Below are 14169 nucleotides of genomic sequence, written 5' to 3'. Positions count from 1 at the left end.
TGTATATTCTTGGCTTTTTTTTTTTTCTTTCTATTTGCTTTTTGGTTTTGGTGGTTTCTACTGAGAGATCTCAAGATCAGAGAGTCTTTCCTCTATTTCTAATCTAATAAGTCCATCCAAGGGATTTGTCATTTCTGTTAGGTATTTTTTTTTTATTATTTCTAACATTTCTTTTGGTTTTTTTATGGGAATTTTCATCTCTTTGCTTACATTGCCCATCTGTTCCTGCAGCTGGTCTATGTTATCCATTAGAACCCTTAGCATATTAATCATAGCTTTTTAAAATTCCCAGTCTGATCATTCCAACATCCCTGTCAAACCTAAGTCTGCTTATGATGCTTGCTGTCTCCTCCAACTGTGGTTTTTTTTTTTTTTTTTTTTTTTTGCCTTTTAACATGCCTTGTAAATTTTTTTTGACAACTGACTGGACTTTTTATACCTGGTAAAAGGAACTCCTATAAGCAGGTTTTCAGTAGTGTGGTGACGAGGCGTGGGGGGAGCAGAGGTGTTCTGTAGTCCTACGATTAGATCTCAGTCTCTCAGTGAAGCTAAGCCCCTGGACCGTGAGCTCCACAAGTGCGTCTTTGCTGTTCCCCTGGACGTGGGACAGGATAGTTAGGGTTGGAGTGTTCCCCTTTCACATGTGAAAAGCTAGAGGGAGTTGGAATTGTGCATTTCCCTTCTCCCAGGGCAGTTAGGTTCTGATAAAACTCTAAGTCCAGGCTTTGAGTTTTGGGTGGGTTTTGTTGTTGTTTTTTGTTTGTTTGTTTGTTTGTTTGGCCATGCCCTTGGCATGCGGAAGTTCCCAGGCCAGGGATCAAACCTGCACCACAGTGGTGACCCCAGCTACTGCAGTGACAATGTCAGATCCTTAACACCTGTGCCTAGGAACTCCTGGGCTTTGTTATAGTTTCTACTGAGGACAGAACCTGTTAAGGATGGAATGTCATGGTGTATTTAAAAAGGGTTGCTGGAGTTCCTATTCTGGCGCGGTGGAAACAAATGGACTACTACCCATGAGGGTTAGGGTTTGATCCTTGGCCTCATTCAGTAGGTCAGGGATCTGGTGTTGAGGTGAGCTGTGGTGTAGGTTGCAGACACAGCCTGGATCCTGATTTCCTATGGCCGTGGCATAGGCAGGCAGCTGTAGCTCCAATGTGACCCCCAGCCCAGGAACTTCCCTATGCTGTAGGTGTGGCCCTAAAAAGAAAATAAATAAATAAAAATGGTTCCTTTTCCCCTCCCTGCCAGAAGTTTGAGAAGCTTTTTCCTCTAGTATTTACTGTGGTAGGTTTCCGGGAGGTAAAACTCAAGTAAGTGTGAGAGACTTCTGATGACTTGGTTCCCCCACCAAGTTTTTATCTGTCAGATAAAAGACACACTGAACCTTCAGGAATTCATCAATTACACTTCATATTTCCCTGCCCAGCACAGAGATAGAGAATGAGTATAAGCAAATCAAAACTTGAGCAATTCATAGGACTGAGGAGTTTGTACCTTGAATGATTTCATCTTCAAGTAATGGAAAACTCTTATTCAAACTGGCTAAAACAATGGCAAATGCATTATATAATGAGACATCCAGAAGCAGAGTGGTTTCCAGGGGCGTTACACTAGTGCTATAGCTCTTCCTCTGCTTCTCTAGAATCTCCAGGCTCTGCCTGATTCTGTCAGCTTCATCTTCAGGATTTCACAGCTTGACAAATACCTGGAAGGAGAGGCGGAATCTTCTCATCCAATTCTGTTTTTAAGGAATAGGTAAATCTTTACCAGAACTCCTCCCTGCCATCCCCAAATGCCAATATTTACACACCTCTTGTTGGACAGATAAAGTTAGGGGCCTGTTCCCAAACCAACAGAAGATGAATTGTCTGGCAGGCAGATACTGGTCACAGGAGGCAACTGGTGTAATGCTGTGAGGTGACAAAGAGGAATAGGGATCTGGAAAGACGTGGAGGACAGCTCTCCGCTGGGGGCCCTCTCCCTGGGCAGTTCTTGGTTGCCATAGAGTTAGTGACCATGCTATCCCATGGTACTCATAATTCCGACAGGAAGACAGTGGCTCTTGATTAAACTGATATTTATGTATTGAATTAGACTCAATCAACTTGAAGGCTTTGCCCCTCACTTTATTTTAAATTGGTCACAGCAAAGTTTCACAAAAATGGGTTGTGTGGTAAGGAAGAGAAAGTTATGTCTTGGCCTCAAGATTGGAAAGCTCACCAGCTGTTGCTTAGGTGGCATAATCTCGTGAGCATTTTACCCTAAATAATAATGGGCAAATTGTAAAAGTATTAAGAATGACTGGATTCTGTGTAAGAATCTAGCCACACCCAAGGAAAACTCTGTTACTAATGTGGAAAAAATCAGGCGGCTTTCAACAAAGCTACAGTCATTAAAACCGTATGGTACTGGCACAAAGACAGCAATATAGATCAGTGGAACAGGATAGAAAGCCCAGAATTAAACCCACACACTTACAGTCAACTCATCTATGACAAAGGAGGCAAAAATATATAATGGAGAAAAGACAGTTCCTTCAGTAGGTCATGCTGGGGAAACTGGACAGCTACATGTAAAAGAATGAAATGAGAACACTTCCTAATAGTATACACAAAAATCAACTCAAAATGGATTAAAGACCTAAATATAAGACTGGATGCTATAAAACTCTTAGAGGAAAACACAGGCCAAACACTCTCCGACATAAACCACAGCAACATCTTCTCAGATCCACCTCCTAGAGTGTTGACAATAAAAACAAAAATAAACAAACAGGACTCCATTAAACTTAAAAGTTTCTGCACAGCAAAGGAAACCATAACAAAATGAAAATACAACCCACAGAATGGGAGAAAATATTTGCAAATGAAGCAACTGACAAGGGATTAATCTTCTAAATTTATAAACACTTCCCACAGCTTAATACCAAAAACAGATGACCCCATCAGAAAATGGGCAGAAGATCTAAACAGACAATTCTCCAAAGAAGACCTACAGATGGCCAAAAAAAAAAAAAAAACATGAAAAGATGTTCAACATCACTAATTATTAGAGAAATGCAAGTCAAATTTATAATGAGGTACCACCTTATACTGGCCAGAATGGCCATCATCACAAAGTCTACAAACAATAAATGCTGGAGGGGTGCGGAGAAAAGGGAACCCTATTACACTGTTGGTGAGAATGTAAATTGGTGTAACCACTATGGATAACAGTAAGGAGATTCCTTGGAAAACTAAAAACAGAATTACCATTTGATCCAGCAATCCCACTCCTGGGCATCTATCCAGAAAAAACCATGACTCAAAAAGATACATGTACTCTGATGTTCACTGCAGCACTATCTGCAATAGCCAAGACATGGAAAGAACCTAAATGCCCATCGACAGAGGAGTGGATCAAGAAGATGTGGTACATACACATAATGGAATATTACTCAGCCATTAAAGTGAACGAAATACCGGCATTTTTAGCAACATGGATGGACCTAGAAATTACATGCTACGTGAAGTCAGTCAGACAATGAGACACCAGCATCAAGTTCTATCACTGACATGTTTGGAATCTGAAAAAAGGACACAATGAACTTCTTTGCAGAACAGATGCTGACTCACAGACTTTGAAAAACTTATGGTTTCCAAAGGAGACAGTTTGGGGGGTAGGAGGATGCACTGGGGGTGTGGTATGGAAATCCCATAAAATTGGATTGTGATGATCGTTGTACAATTATAAATGTAATAAATTCACTGAGTAATAAAAAAATTATAAGTGGAAAAAATGATGTGGTACATATACACAATGGAATATTACTCAGCCATTAAAAGGAAAGGAATAATGGCATTTGGAGCAACATGGATGGACCTAGAAATTATTGTGCTAAGTGAAGTCAGACAGTGAGACACCAACATCATATGCTATCAGGTACATGTGGACTCTAAAAAAAAGGACACAATGAACCACTTTGCAGAATAGATACTAACTCACAGACTTTGAAAAACTTACGGTTTCTAAATGAGACAGGTTGGGGGTGGGGGAATGCATGGGGGGTTTGGGGTGGAAATGCTATAAAATTGGGTTGTGATGACTGTTGTACAACTATAAATGTAATAAAATTCATTGAGTAATTAAAAAATATATAAAAAATGAAAGTCTGAAAAAACCCTCAAATGTGGGGGAAAAAAAATCATGCCGCTTTCAGAACTAGCAAAATAATTTTTGGTTGACATTTGATCTCAAAGCTCTTTTTTAATAAATTCAAGTGCTTCTGGCTAAAAGAACTAACATACTTCAACTTTAATGTAAAGAGGTTTTTTTTTTCATGCTGAAACTCTAACCAAACAGGTTAGTAATGTCTTTACTCTTGTTTATAGCAGTTTATTCGTCTAAGGGTCCCACAGAAGAATAATTACAGGGAAGACACCAAGAAGAAGAGTATCTGTCATCCACATATACTATCGGAGGTCTTGCCTTGTCCTTTTTCCCCATGGTTTGAGGCAATTGGTAGCCAGTGATAAATGAGTTGTCTCATGCACTTTGATGTTTCCAAAATCTCAAAAACACAGTAGCATGAATGTCAAGCTTTGAGGGACATTAATTATTTTTGAATGGTGATGTTTATCCATAAATCTTAATATGAAGCTGTTATAAAACAGCGTTGAGCTGACTCTCTAAGTTGATAAATGTCAGGTAAACCCTTAGTTGGAAACACAAGGGTAGAATTAATATAAGGGCAACACCTTCCAGGAATCAGCTGGATCAGAGCTGAAGAATTTTTTTTTAAAGATGAGCTATAAACTAAAAAGGTTAAGTGAACCAAAAAATATAAAACATGCTTTGACTCTCAGGTACTGTCTAAGGGTTTGGTTAGGTGAAGCTTAGCGTTGGGTGGGAAATACACCTAATACATTGAATACTTATGTGAGGCATTGCTCTCAACCTTTTTTGTGTAGTAGTTTGTTTAAGGCTTAAGAGAACCCTATGAAGTAGGTGCAACTATCTCCGTTTTGTAGACTGAAGAACTGAGATACAGCAAGCTTAAGCGAAGAAGCTCATAGCTGAAAATGGGGGTGGCCAGGTTTTGTACCCAGGCAGTTTGATATTTGTGATCAAATGCTGTATAATTTGGCCCTGGGCGTTTGGGGATAGCTGTCTGAGAGAACAGTCTCTGCTATGCTCAGACTCTTCGGTCATGCGGTGTTCGATGCAAGACTCCTTAGAGTTCAAGGGCAGGAATTAGGGAGCCAGACCCCTGCCACTTAGCAGCCAGGTAACTGTGAGTAGGTTACTTAACTGCCTTCTCTCCTGCTGGGCTGTGAAACGGGGCTAATCATTACAGCTAGCTGCAACCCAGGTTTAGCGGTCAGAAGATCTCTAGAAGGTTGTAATTCAGCAGACCTGGGACAGGGCCCAGGAGTCTGCATTTGAAACAAGCACCTCAATTACTTCTGATACAATCCAGTGTCCTTTGGGAAACACAGAATTCTGCCTCACAGGAGAGGTGAGGAGGCCAGGCCCGTGACACACAGGGCACAGGCTTTGCACGTGATTGGTAGACAGCAAGGGCCACCTGTGTCTGTTTCCCTGTTGCAGAGATGCAACTGGGTCAGGACAGAGTGGGGGCGTCTCAGGGCTCAGATGATGTGGCCGATGCAGGGACCTCGTGTGCTAGGATGATAGGAAGACAAGGACCCATATTCTGGAACCCTCTCTTTGGGGAGAAGTATCATGAGGAGGAGGAGGAGAGAGAGGAGCTTCCAGGGCCTCTTATTTCATCCCCAGGTCTCCTGCAGGTTTAACAAAAGAAACATACTCTCTTTAAAAAGTCCCTCTGCTCATTCCCTCGCCATCTTTCCTTAGGTACTTGTACATGACAATTTTACTGCGAACAATCTTTCACTCGACAATTTCATGGGAAAAACAGAATTCTGAAGTCTAGATGAGGTAATGTTTAGTTGGAACGTATTTCAGCAAAGTGTCACGAGTCAGCTGTTGAACAAATGCAGACGCCCATTTAATAAACCTGACCTTGTTTTGCTTGAGTGAAGCAGTGAAGAAGAGAGGAGCTCTTGGCACACCTGAAACAAAGGCAGGAGACCCCTGGGAATGGATGAGGCGCAGAGAGTCCTGAAGGCTGCACAGCGGCCACACTGGGTCTGGCTCTGATGACTGCGTTCTTTCTGTTGGGCTGGTGCCCTTGGCAGCCCCACAGAGGCTCTCTCAAGAACTCCGCTGCCTGTTGCTGAAAGTGGTGTGCAGTGTTGCATTATTGCAGTAAAACGTATTCACTTGATTACTGTTCTGTGAATGAAATCTTAGGGAAACTAGATCCGGGTTCAATATCTCACCTGGATCAAGAAGGTGCGTAACAGAGAACATGGATATGGAAGTGAGGCTCCCAAGGTCAAGTTCACTCTAGGAATGTAAGTCCACATGGAGTTCATGGGAATTTGGTGGTGGGCTCGATGCCTGTACAGGTTGTACTATTTCCGGTTGGGGCTTAAACCCCTGGGTATTGGAGTTGGAAGGCTCTGTATGACGTTTGGATTGCATGTTTTTAATCCAGTGATTGTCAAGCAAATTAGCCAAATTGAAGGCTCCTAGTAATGTACTTTTATTACTAAGACATCAAAAGGCTTTTAAACATACTTTATTTTTCCTCTTCTACAAAGGAGGAACTCTAAAGATGAAATGGTGAGTTGATTCTTATCATCCTACGAAAGTACAGAAATGGTACAGAATGCCCCTTATGTTGGATACTACCCTTGAGGTCGCTCAACCTCCATCTCATCTTTTTGGAGAGGTTGAAAAAGTACGACGGCATTTTTCGGACTTCTTTGAAGCTAGGGTTCTGAATGTGAATTTGATTCTGCTACTGAACGCACCCAAGAGAGACGTGAAAGCTGGGAGTGAGGTAGAAGCCATCTTCCTGTGGTTCCTGGCCATTCCTGCTGGCACGTGCGTTTGTAGACGTGTGCCCTTTGGCACAGCAGTGTTCCGGGACCCGTTCTCCAGCTCGCTGGGTGTTTAGGGATGGATGCAACTTGAGAGAAGTTCTTCCTCTCCGTGAGATGGCGTCCTCCTTCCTCCTCAGGGGAAAGGGTCCCTGAGGCCACTCCTGACTCTGCCCCCTCTGGCCACAGATGACCGGAAGACCAGGGCATATGTTTAGTTAGACCAAGCGGTCTCCCCCGCCTGTGATTCAGAATTAGGACACAGATTCTAGTTCTGTGGTCCTCCAATTGCAGCTGCGCAAGGCCACAAAGAGCTTGTGTAAAAGGAAGAATCCAGTTCTCCCCTTCCGGTGGGTCCCAGGTGTCCGTTTGCAACACGCCACCTCTATGAGAGTCTCACGCAGATCACACCTTGAAATGTGGCTCTAGTTGTCACTGGGCAGATCAGCCAAGAGGTCACGTGGAGCCGGAGCTATAGCGACTACTGTCTGTCTGCAGAAGCAGAGACAAGTGCGTCTGTTACTCTGTGTTATGCTGGCATGCGGGACAAGAAGGGACAGAGAGCAAAGAGAGAGGCAGAGGGAGGGATGGGAGGGCAGGGAGGGAGGAGGAGGAAGGGAGGAGAGAGGATGCCGTGGCCCTTGGCGGCCCTGGTTCTCAGGCCCCTCTGAGCGCTGGCTCCGCCCCCTGACTTTGGGTATTGTGTTCTTTTGTAGTTTGTAAATATCCCCTTTTAGTTGAAACTAGCCGAACTGTCTTCTTTCTTTTTCTTACCTTTCTCAGAGATAAAGTGGTGACTCAATTCTTAGGAATCTTAAGAATTCGTATGATTGTGTTGAAGACAATTTGATTATACTGCATATTGTGTGTACGAAGAGTTATTTGTAAAGGTCAGCTTCATATGCGTCTCAACTGCGAAGTCACTCATGCCCCCAGACCCTCCAGAACATGGAGAGTGAGCACGGGAGTCACCCCAAAAGTTTATATTTCCGCATCGACGATAATGTGTGTGCAGGGTGGACTGCTACCGCCTTCTGATTTCTGCTTCATAGGTGAGGCCGGTTGGGCTCAGAGAGGGGAATAACTTACCCAAGATCACACAGCTGGGAGATACGGGTTCCAACATGGAAACCCGTATCTCCCCATATTCTTACTTCATACATGCAGACATCAGAGATACGTAGGTGAACAAAGCGAAGTAAGATTCCTGAACTCACAGAGCGTGTAGTGAGGGGAGATGGCAATACATGAACCTAAGTTCCAGGAGAAAAAGTCAAGTTGAAGAGGCGACAAAGAGATTGAGCCTAGGGGTGTGTGTGTGTGTGTGTTTTAAGTGAAGTGGCGGGAAACGTCTTCTTTGAGAAAGTATCACCTGAGCAGAGACTGAGGGAAACGAGGGAACAGTGCGAATCCGGGACAAGAGCGAGGGAAGGACACGGTTCAGCGTGTGATTCTTCTGAGACCTGATAGAAGTAAGACTCTTCTGCTTTTGCTAAGAAACAAAATTTGAGCACTATGAGAGCGTGCAGTTTTAAAGATTAAACTACAGTTGATTTACATTGTACCAATTTCTGCTGTAGAGCAAAGTGACTCAGCCATGTATATATATATATATGGAAAAAAACATTATTTTCCGTCGTGGTCTATCCCAGGAGACTAGACACAGTTCCCTGGGCTCCGCAGCAGGACCCCATTACTTATCTATTGTAAACATGATTGGTGGCGTCCCCTAACCCCAAACTTCCATGCATCCCCCTCCCTCCCTCCACCCCCTTGGTAACCGCAAGTCTGCTGTCTATGGCTGTGAGGCAGCCTCTGCCCTGTAGATAAGTTTATGTAGAACATATACTTTCTTAGTTATCTTATTTCACCCCTTTCATTTTAGAATCCTTTTCCCCTTCCTTTCTTCAATCTACTCCAACCCAGTCCTAGCTTCCATAGTTGAAAAAACATTATATGTCCTCTTTATGTGTATTTAAACTTTTCTTTGCATCAGTGACTTGCCATTGCATTAGCTACCGGGTCATTCTTCCAATGGAAACAGAAAAGCAGTCAAAGGATTTTACAGCCTAAACCTGTGTATTAGTTTCCTAGGGTTGCCGTAACAAATGGCTGTCAACCAGGTAGCTTTAAAACAACAGAAATTTATTCCCTCATTTTTTCAGAGGCCAAAAGCCTGAAGTCCAGATGTCAGCAGGGCCGTTCTCCCTCTGAAGGGTCTAGGAGGGAACTTCTCCTTGCCTCTTCCCAGCTGCAGGTGCCTGAGCCAGTATTTGGCACTTCTTAGCTGTGATAGCATCACTCTAATCTATGCCTCTGTTGGCACATAGCCTTTGATGTGTGTCTCCAAACCTCCCCCTCCTTACAAGGACCCCAGTTATTGAATTTAGGGCCCACTCTAATCCAGGATGACCTCTTCTTAATTTGATTATGTTTGCAAAGACCCCGTTTCCAACTAAGGTCACATTCACAGGTCTTGGATAGACATGAATTTTAGGGGGATATTATTAAATCCTAAGTAAAAACTGCCTGTCAATCATAGGCCTGCCAATCATAATCTCTCCCAACCCCTCCCCACTCTCACAGATACAAATTGATTCACATAAACCGTTCATCTGTAGTAGGAGTCAGCAAACTTCATCTGTAAAGGACCAGCCAGATACGTCTTTGTGGGCCAGCAAATCTGCTGTCATAGTATGAAAGCAGCCACCAACAATACAGAAACAAATGCTTGTGACTATGTTTCAATAAAACTTTGTTTACCAAAAAACAACAGGCTGGACTTCCTGTGTGGCTCATTGTCTTAAGGATCCAGCATGGTCACTGCAGTGGCTCAGGGGTCACTGCTGTGTCATGGGTTCAATCCCTGTCCTGGGGATTTTCACATGCTGCAGCACAGCCAAAAAAGGGAAAGAAGAGGCTAGAGGCTGGATTTGCTAGGGCTCCTGATCTATGGAACTGAGCAATTGCTAAAGAAGAGAAAAAAATATATAGCTGCCTACATTTCTACAGATCTTGGTAGAGATTCCAGGAACTTTAGTTGAATTGGGGTTCTGAAAAAAAATAACATTTTCCAAAGAATTAGTTATATCCAGTTATTTGAATAACTCTTACTTGCCCTTTTTCCTCAGATACTGAAGAGCGTTAGAACAGGAGAAAAGGAGGGTAAGATTGAGTTATTCCAGACACACCGGAGCTAAAATACTCGTTGAATGTTGCTGTGAAGCAATGTGGTTTGTAGGATTTTGCAATAAAGTAAATGTTATTCCAGGAAATGCTGTAACTGTCATACAGCTGTAACCAAGTAGCACTAATCAAGTGAAAGAGAAAATGGTGCATCACAGTGCCGTCTAATAGGTTGCGGAAGATTTTCATGATCTTGGTAGTTTGATTTTGATCGTGGTGACTAGACCCAAGAGGAGTCAGATTTTACTAGATGCTTAAAAAATACAGACGGAAAGCAAGATGATTTAGGAATAATCTGCACTCCTTTTTGTGGCGTGCAGTCCATTACAAGAAATATTAAGACAAAGCAAAGCAGAAACATTGAAACAGGAGTTTTCACGGTGGCACAGTGGGGGAATGATCTGGCTTGTCTCTGCGGGGGCGGTGGTTGGATCCCCAGCCCGGAGGAGTGGATTAAGGATCTGGTGTTGCTGCAGCGGCAGCTCAGGTCACAGCACCAGCTCAGATTTGATCCCTGTCCCAGGGACTTCTATATGCTGCAGGGGCGGCTGAAAAAGAACCAAAGAAAGAACTGTTGAAACACTCAACAGCAAGGGCGAGACTGGAGAGAGGGAGGCTGATATCCTGCTGAAGCCCCTGCGGAGGGGTGGCGCTGGCGGGATGGGGGAAGGGGACAAACAAGTGATCGGACCCCCCGGGCTGCTGGTCAGACCGCTACACAACTGCCACGCCTCAGGGTTCAGGCAAACGGTGAAACCGAGGCACAGGGAGGGTGGGAATCCAGGGGCCTTCTCCTCATGGCGGCAGCCACCGCCGCGAGGGGACACCTGCCGCTTGGAGGTGGCCGCTCTGCTGTCGGGTGGACGGGTGCCCATGCCAACCCCGCGTCCCTCCTCACGTGACGCAGGACCACACGGGTGGCATCACTGCCTCGGCTGATCCAGAACATGTGACCGGGGCTGTTTGCCAGTGACAGACGCCCCTCGGGAGCTGTAAGCGGATCTAAGAGTGCTTGTCACTCCGTGGAAGTTCCAAGCTGAGACCCTCTTTCTTCCTCGGGGCGTCCGCCCGCTGATGAGTGGGCAGCGTGAGCCTGGAACTGAGCACCTGTGATGAGTGCTTGGGGCTGATGGGAAACTGTGCTTTAGGCCTTTGAAGCAGGGAAATAATGTTCCTGTCTTAGACTAAGTTACAGCCGCAGAACAGCGTTAAAAAAAAGGGCGGGGAGGAGTTCCCGTCGTGGCGCAGTGGTTAACGAATCCGACTAGGAACCATGAGGTTGCGGGTTCGGTCCCTGCCCTTGCTCAGTGGGTTAAGGACCCGGCGTTGCCGTGAGCTGTGGTGTAGGTTGCAGACGCGGCTCGGATCCTGCGTTGCTGTGGCTCTGGCGTAGGCCGGTGGCTACGGCTCTGATTCGACCCCTAGCCTGGGAACCTCCATATGCTGCTGCGGGAGCGGCCCAAGAAATGGCAAAAAAAAAAAAAAAAAAAAAAAAAAAAAGGAAGTGTAAGTCAAAAAGATTGACAAGGACCGGAAATCAAATCAGATCTGAAGGGGGTAGGAGAGACAGTGGTACCCTACCTGATGTTAACTTTCGGAAGCACTACTCTGGGAGCGCGGAGGGTGGGGGAGGAAAGCTAGGGCCGAGGAGGAAGGATTGTCTGTGTGTAACCAGCTCTCTGCTGTGTCGTGAGGGTGCTCTGACCAGCTGGTGGCAGCCTCTCACCCAGTTGCAGGGGCTGCTGATCGGATTCCGGTCATGGAATCTAGTCCCTGTGCCGAGCCCTGGACGTTCCGAGAGCATCCAGTCCTGGAAAAACCTTGCGTGGTTATTATCATCCACTTTACACCCGGTTCCACCAAGTCTCAGGGAGGTTCACTCGCTGACCTGCTCTCTCACACCCAGTTAGTGGCAGAGCTGGGGTTCGAGCCCAGTCTGTCCGGAACAGAGGCCCATGCTCTGAACTCCCTGCTCTCCTGTCTCTCAGGTATGGCTCCTCTCGGGAGTGGGGCGACTAGACTGTGACAGGCGGATCTCACGAGCCTTCAGCGTCGTTCAGCTAGTGTATTGAGTGTTGAATCCTGTATTTGTCAACTGCACTGGCTGGGGTGGATCAAACTGCTCCAAGAAGCAGCCCGACCTCAACACACAAGCTTTTGAATATAACAGTTTATTTCTCTCTCAGGCAAAGCCCAGAGCAAAGTTGGCAAGTGACTCTTCTCCATGTAAGAAGTCAGTAATTCGGAGTTCCCTTTGTGGCACAGCGGAAACAAATCCCACTAATATCTGTAAGGATGCGGGTTCGATCCCTAGCCTTGCTCCGTGGGGCAGGGATCCAGCAAGATGAGGCGCGGATCCCATCTTGCTGTGGCCGTGGCGCAGGCCAGCAGCTGTAGCTCAGATTGGATCCCTAGCCAGGGAACGTCCATATGCTGCGAGGGCAGCCCTGAAAAGGAAAAAAGAAAAAAAAAGTCAGCAATTCAAGTTTCTTCCTTGTATTGTGACCGTTCCCTAGAACCTTCTATCTCTAAAATGCTGACAGAAGGGGAAGAGGAAGAGCAGTATGAAGGAGGTTTCCAATCAGATTCATCTCAGCTCAAATACGAGCTCTGCCATTTGCAAGCTTATAGCCTAAGCATGAAACTGTCAGGTCTCAGTTCCTTGTCTGAGATTTAAATGAGGTGTCCCATGTTCAGTGCAGGGCTCAGGTCCATGCATGTTGGCTACTTCTTATTATGTTTACTAGCATCCTTTCCAAAAGCCACTCTTGGCATTAGTATTGTCCCCATTTTACAGAGGACACTGAGGTCACACAGCCAGTAAGTAGCAGAGCTGGAACTGGAATGTCCAAGCCATGCTCCCAGCCATGGGGCAGCACCTTTGCATAAGTTAAGTGGGGGAGTCATTGGCCTCTGGCATCAGAGAACTGAATTCCCTATGTTCTATTTAAATGTTTTCAATATTAACTAGATTTAAAATGTAACCGTCAAATCACTCTCCTTTTTTTCATCCACCCTTGGTCTGGGAGAGCAGGCTGCTGGGAGCAAATTGTGTGGCCCCAATAGCCTGCTGGCAAACAGTGTGTGGAAATACTTGCTGATACAGACCAAAAGTGAACTCGAGTAACTTTTATTTCCAAAGGAGACCTTTTAAAATACTTTTTAAAGAGAGTAACCACAAGACAAGGTTATACTTTAAGCAACCAAGTTTGGGTGGAGAAGATAGAGTTTTTTTAAACAAAACATTATTTTACTTTTTACAAGTCAGAAGCCATATGGAATTTCCACTCTCATGTAACTCATAAATGACTTCGCCTGGTTTCCTTGAAATCTGACCCTCCAGACTCCATACTCAGCAAAGTCTGAAGATGAGTTGGTGTCTACAGCTGAGACTCTAAAGGCTAGCCTGTTAGACAGGGCCAGTTGTTGAGGAAGCAGGGGAGACTTACAGGCTGCAAGGAATGAGACATCTCGCAGCCATCCATTTTTGACCTGATCTGACCTCTCAAAGCCCTAACAACTTTTCCGTCTCTGGACTAAAACAGTGCTCTTCTCATTCATTTTTGATGTTTTCCAAGAAAATGAGGACAGTTCGCACATGGCTCTATTAGCATCTTTATGCCATAATCTATATACAAAGCAGCCAAAGTTGAATGAAGACATAGGGGCTCCTTGGCAACTTCATTATTTGATGCCCTTAGGATTATTTTTTTTAGATATTTGTTCAGCATTGATTAATGGGGGTATGCTTGTGACTGAAAGGAGTCATTTTTCTTTTTTCACTTAACGATATTATCTACTTTGGTAGAAGCAGGAGCAATATACGTTTTGCCAGTTACATAAGAAAGCTGCGGGAACCAGAGGTAGTTGGCACACATTTTCAGTATATTCCTATAATGTTTGGGTGAATATGGATTGTTGGGCTCTGCTGATCTTCAGTCTAGTTCTGAAGCAAGGTTTCCCTGTATTGGTTAGCAATTGCTAAGTAACAAATCATCCCAAAATGTAATGGCTTAAACAGCAAATATTT

The sequence above is a fragment of the Sus scrofa genome, chromosome 5, assembly GCF_000003025.6.
Source record: "Sus scrofa isolate TJ Tabasco breed Duroc chromosome 5, Sscrofa11.1, whole genome shotgun sequence".
Lineage (NCBI taxonomy): Eukaryota > Metazoa > Chordata > Mammalia > Artiodactyla > Suidae > Sus > Sus scrofa.
This window is presented reverse-complemented; position numbering follows the sequence as displayed.